Source organism: Triticum aestivum, chromosome 1D, assembly GCF_018294505.1.
Source record: "Triticum aestivum cultivar Chinese Spring chromosome 1D, IWGSC CS RefSeq v2.1, whole genome shotgun sequence".
NCBI classification, from domain to species: Eukaryota; Viridiplantae; Streptophyta; class Magnoliopsida; order Poales; family Poaceae; genus Triticum; species Triticum aestivum.
The window spans coordinates 139,991,421-139,998,450 of NC_057796.1; positions in this window are offsets into that span (position 1 = coordinate 139,991,421).

Genomic DNA, 7,030 nt, shown 5'->3' on the forward strand with positions numbered 1-7,030 from the left:
TCCCTTCTTTCATATCAATCACGGCACCTATAGTGCGTAAAAATGGTCTACCAAGTATGGTAGGACAAGACGGATTACAATAAATATCAAGAACAATAAAATCTGCTGGCACATAGTTCCTATTTGCAAGAATAAGAACATCATTTATTCTTCCCAAAGGCTTTTTAATAGTAGAATCCGCCAAGTGCAAATTAAGAGAACATTCTTCAATATCGGTAAGATCAAGCACATCACATAAAGATTTCGGACTTGTGGAAACACTAGCACCCAAATCACATAAAGCAAAACACTCAGAATTTTTAATCTTGACTCTAATGGTAGGTTCCCACTCATCATATAATTTTCTAGGAATTGAGATTTCTAATTCCAACTTTTCTTCTAAAGCTTTCATCACGGCATCTACGATATGTTTAGTAAAAGCTTTATTTTGTTTACAGGCATGAGGTGAATTTATCATGAATTGCAACAAACAAATACAATCAATCAAAGAGCAATTATCATAATTAAAATCTTTGTAATCCAAAAGAGTGGGCACATCACTAGTTAAAGTTTTGACATCTCCAAACCCACTTTTAGCAATTTTTTCATCAAGGTTTCCACCCTCCGAATTATCGAGACGCCTTCTAACTAAAGTTGACTCTTATTCAGTCCCTTTATCATCAATTTTAATTTTACTAAACAAGGAATAAATAGAAGAAACACCAATCATTTTAAGACCTTCATCATTTTTATGAAAGCAATCGCTAGAAAACGCTCTTTCTAAGATTTCTCTTTTAGCTCTAAGCGTAGCAGTTCTTTTCTTACTTTCATCCATAGAAACATACAAAGCTTTAATTGATTCATTGATATCAACCTTAGGTTGAAAATTATTAATCTTGATATTTTCTACATCATGCAAAATTCTATCAATGCTTCAAGACATATCCTCAAATTTAATCAATTTTTCATCTATCGTAGTATTGAAAACTTTTTGAGCATTAATAAATTCTTTAATATTATTCTCAAGATCAGAGGGGTTCCTATTATTATTGCAAGAGGAATTACCATAATTATTAGAGGAATTTCCAGGGAAAGGCCTAGGATTAAAATTACCTCTATAAGCACTGTTATTAAAATTGTTTCGCGAGACAAAATTCACATCTACAAGATCACTATTTTGCTCAATCAAAGTAGACAAAGGCACATCATTAAGATCAATAGGAGCACTTTTACTAGCAACCAATTTCATAAGAACATCAACTTTTTCACTCAAAGTAGAAATTTCTTCAACAGAATTAACTTTTTTACTAGTAGAAGCTCTTTCAGTATGCCATTGTGAATAATTTGCCATAATATTATCAAGTAATTCAGTAGCTTCACCCAAAGTAATTTCCATAAAAGTACCACCCGCGGCGGAATCTAAAAGATGTCTAGAAACGGAATTCAATCCCACATAAAAAATTTGTATGATCATCCAAAGATTTAGACCATGCGTAGGACAATTTCTTAGCATTAATTTCATTCTTTACCAAGATTGTGCAACATGTTCATGCTCAAGTTGCTTAAAATTCATGATTTGAGTTCTAAGGGAAATAATTTTCGCAAGCGGAAAATACTTAGTAATAAAAGCATCCTTACACTTATCCCAAGAATCGATACTATTGCGAGGCAAACAAGAAAACCAAATTTTTGCACGATCCCTCAAAGAGAAAGGAAATAATTTCAACTTCACAATATCATTGTCCGCATCTTTCTTCTTTTGCATATCACACAATTCTAGGAATATGTTTAGATGGGACGCGTCATCCTCATTAGGAAGTGCCGGAAAACAGATCTTTCATCACAAGATTCAACAAAGCAGCATTAATATCACAAGACTCCGCACTAGTGGCGGGAGGAGCAATCGGAGTGTTAATAAAATCATTATTATTCATATTGGAAAAATCACACAATTTGGTATTTTCTTGAGACATCGTAACCACGCAAACAAAAAGATATATCTGATGAGAAAACGGTGAACGAAAAAGAGGGCGAATAAAAAGGCAATTTTTTGTGAAGTGGGGGAGATGAAAATGAGAGGCAAATGGCAAATAATGTAAATTGCAAGGAGATGAGATTTGTGGTTAGGAACCTGATGGATGTTGATGATGTATCCCCATCAACGGCGCTAGAAATTCCTTTTGATGTCGCTTGAAACTACGTCGGTATTTCCCCAAAGAGGAAGGGATGATGCAGTATAGCTACGGTAGGTATTTCCCCTCAGTTGTAAAACCAAGGTATCAATCTAGTAGGAGAACCAAGCAACACTATGTAAACGTTACCTGCAAACAAAGAACAAAAACTTGCAACCCGACGCATAAGAAGGGTTGTCAATCCCTCCACGGTAAAAAGATAGATAAATTTGTGGTAGATTGGATAAATAGCTCTCGATAACACATGAAATAAAAGATGCGAATAAAAAGTGCAGCAAGGTATTTTTGGGCTTTTGGAATAATAGATCTGAAAATAAAAAAGAATAAAAATAGATCTCAAAGCAAATATGATAAAGAATAGACCCGGGGGTCGTAGATTTCACTAGTGGCTTCTCTCGAGAAATAGCACACGGTGGGTAAACGAATTACTGTTGGGAAATTGATAGAACATCGAATAATTATGACGATATCCAAGGCAATGACCAATATATAGGCATCTCGTCCAAGATTACTAGACTGACTCCTGCCTTCATCTACTACTATTACTCCACACATCGACCGCTATCCAACATGCATCTAGTGTATTAAGTACATGGAGAAACGGAGTAATGCAATAAGAACGATGACATGATGTAGACGAGATCTATTCATGTAGGAATAGACCCCATCTTGTTCTCCTTAATAGCAACAATACATGCGTGTCTTGTTGCCCCTTCTGTCACTGGGAAACAACACCGCAAGATCGAACCCATCACAAAGCACCTCTTCCCATGGCAAGAAAAATCGATAACTAAACCAAAGATTCGAAGAAGAAATATGAGGCTATAAATAATTATGCATATAAGATATCAAAATAAGACTCAAATAATATTCATGAATATAGATCTGATCATAAACACAAAGTTCATCGGATCCCAACAAACACACTGCAAAAAGAATTACACCAAATAGATCCCCAAGAGACCATTGTATTGCAAATCAAAAGAGAGAGAGGAAGCCATCCAACTACTGCCTACGGACCCGTAGGTCTAGGGTGGACTACTCACGCATCGTTGAATAGGCACCGATAAGGATGATGAACCCCTCCGTGATGGTGTTAGATTGGATCTAGTGGTTCTGGAACTTGCGGCGGCTGGAATTGTGTTTCGTCCACTCCCCTAGGGTTTCTGGAATATTTGGGAATTTATAGGGCAAACAGGCGGTGCAGGAGGTCTCCGTGGGGGCACAACCTCCCTGGGCGCGCCCTGGTGGGTAGTTCTCCCCACGGGCCTCCCCTCTGGTACTTTCTTGGCCCACTAGGTGTCTTTTGGTCCAGAAAAATTCTCCAAAAACTTTCGGTGCGTTTGGACTCCGTTTTATACTGATATTCTGCGAAGTAAAAAACAAGCAAAAGGCAACAACTGGCACTGGGAACTTGTCAATAGGTTAGTCCCAAAAAATGATATAAAATTGCTATAAAATGATGGTAAAACGTCCAAGAATGATAATATAACAACATGGAACAAGCAAAAATTATAGATACATTGGAGACGTATCACTTATCAACGAATTAGACTGGAGCCACTTCTGTCTTTTCTTTTGTGAATTTGACAACAGTGCGCCAGAGTCTGAGATACCCATGCATAAAAAACAATAGTGTGAGTAGGGGTGAAGTGTGTGCACAAGTAGGACACTGCAAATGTAGCAGATAGTATGTTGGTCAAAAATAAATGAAGGCACACATATGATAGCTCTAGAAATGCATGGCACACGAAATTAGATTATAGGATTTTGAATCTGAGCACGGGGATGGTTTGCAAGTGCAGGTAATCCTCCGGCAAAGCACCAAGTGTGGTCCTATGAAAATAATAGTCGAATGAAAACAAATAGGCCAGTCCAATTTTTCTACACCGTCCGATGTACAAAGAACGGACAGATGGCCTTCATCTACCTTCAGCTAGTCAGTGTTGACGATCTTCCTTGAACCGCAAGCGACCACCGGCCTAGTCCCCTGTCTCGCCCTCCCCTCCCCTCGACCTCACCCCACAGCCATGTTTGGCACTGTCCCCTGGCCATCCCTTTAAGCCCCACCAACCGCCAGATCATGCGGCAGCAGCTCCTGCGCCCCACGCCCCTAAGATAGACACTCATGCATCGCTTCCACGGTGAACAGGCGGACTAGGTGCTCCGTGCGCCTCAGTGGGTGCTACTTCTTTTAATTGGGAATCAAATGACAATTGAAATCCAGGCGGGAATGGACCTCTAGCTAAGGTGAAATAGTAAATGGGGGGAAATCTTGTGAATGGCGAGTTACTTGGAACATTTAGTATCACGAAGAAGGTGCAGTAAGAAGCGGTCGACTAGTTTCTTTTGTGGGATGAATACCGTGTAAGCAGAGACGTGAGATTTTCATGAATAAGGGAAAAGGAGTACCATTTTCGGCTGGCAGTGATGTGTCCTCCTTTTATTTTTTCGACGATCTTCTTGTGGTTCGGTGGAAACAAGATGTTGTTCAGGGCAGTTGAGCCCTGGATGAACCCATTGCCAAGTTGTTGAGTGTGGTGCGGTTGCCGTCTCTCGGCGGTGTGGAAGCATATTTGAGGCAACGAATGACAGCGGAATGGGAACAGGTCTGGTGCGGTGGACGGTTGCGACAGCGGTGAGGCGCAGCACAGCGTGGTCGAAGTGGTTCGGGTACGTCGCACGTCGGTGTTGTGGAGGAAGCTCTGCCTCGGCTTTAGCTGCAAAGTCATTGAGGGTGTTGCGGTTGCGGTTGCGGTTGCGGTGGACGACGACGTGGGGTACCAGCTCCGGCATGATGGAGTAGTGTGGCGGTGGATTGGGCGCGATGGGGTGGAGGACAAAGGAGGCTGGGGTTTCGTGGCTCGTGGAGAGGGCGTTTTGGCGCCCATGGAGTATGAATGTTTCGGTTTGGTACGTGCTTGTTTGAAATTTGGGGAAAGTTACAAACTTTGCCCACATCTAAAATTTCAAACATATTGTGGGTCGGGGATAGGACAGTAATCTCAGGTGTCCCAAATACTGGGCGGGAACGATTATGGCCGAGCACATGGGTGTTGACGCGCCCATGATGTATGAATATTTTTTTGGAGGCGGTTGACTGGCGCCTTGGTGAAGTTACAAACCTACCCCGGTTTAGACCTTTGAACGCCAGGCCAATAGGCTACACGGGTCAGAGTCGGGATAGTAATTTCCAACCACCAAACATTGGTCTCGCGTGGTTTCGGGTGACGAGAGGCTTGTTTGGCACTTCGTTCAATATTTGGGAGCAGAAGCATTAACGTTTACAATTCTCTTGAATTGAACTTTTAGGATTTGTCAAACTTTAAAATCTTGACTCTTGATAATCCTAAAACTACAATTATTTTGGAATGGAGGGGGTAAATTTGAATCTACTTTATACACGAGTATATATTAATTTTTTTGCAGCTTAGCTCAATTCATGCATGCTTACAGATATAATCTCCTTGGTTGCAATAAAATAGTTAGACATGCGTATGAATATATAGCATGTTCAAACACAAAACAACGATTGATGCCCCCTTTTAGATGTGATTTACAAATGTCATTATCTCGCATTCAAATAGTTGAATGCACTTCCTATGAATTTGAATCTTCAAAACCACTTTTATGTTAAATTCAACATGTATTCTAGTTTGTAGCTAGCAATGTGGAATGTCTCCATGTATATGACAAATGTATAAAGTGCTTGACACTGACAACACAAAGTGCACTCATATTTATATGTGAATTGCAAAAGCCATGCATTGTCTGGATTTCAAACCACTCTCACTCTATGGATCAATAATGTGAAATAAACCTGTACACATGCTCGAATTCAATAGAGTATGGGTGTTTGATAGACTAGTGTTCGTTCATACACAAATTGCAAAATTCATGATCCCATCCAATTTTTTTAATACAATTTATATTTAAGTTGATGCGTAGAACCATCTTTTACTCGTAGATGCACTATGCCTCGGCCCCTCCTCACACACGTGCTATCTCTCTATCTGACATATAAGCGCACACACTTTATATACATCCGCATTTCTCTCTCACACATGCTCACACTCTCTCTCGGGGTGTCTCACGCACACACTCTCTATATATCTCCCTCTCCCTCTCTCTCTTACTACTATCTACGACTCTTTTCACTAATCTCAGTCAGAAACACTATTTCTCTCACATGCATACGAACGCACGGTCCCTGTTAGCCCTCTCTCTAGACATATATCTCCCTACGTGTTTCCCGCACACACACTCTCTTTAGGCCTCTCTCGCACACATTGCCCCCCTCTCTCTCTTATTAGTTGGCGGATATGATTCCATCAGATCATTCGGTAGGATATCCCTCACGATTAGGCTAGATGGTAATAAGAGGCAAAGTTTTACCAATGTCCAGGCCTTTGCGGTCGAGGAAATACCCTATGTAGTGTATATTTGTGTTGGGGTGTGTACAAATTACACGTGAATACCAAGGTATTGTGTATGTGTGTGTGTGTACTATCGATGAATTAGCCCCTGGGCTTATATAATGTACTCGGGGCCTAGAGTTACGAATCATAGTCGACTTATCGTCAGTGGAGATAGAGTCCTCCGTGACTCTGGTATCTTCTTCTTGGAACCCACCACTCATATTTGCCCCTAATTTTACATATGTGACCCTAAGTGGAACCCACCACTCATATTTGCCCCTAATTTTCAAGGCTTCTCAAATTTGCCCTCTGCCGTCATCTGCACTTATATAAATGCCCTTCCATGGCGTTTATGTCCAGTCAAGGCTATTTGACCGCTAACCGGCCGTTTCTTTGACATTTTTGCCCCTTCGTCCTTACGGCTGGGCCCCATTTGCCGAC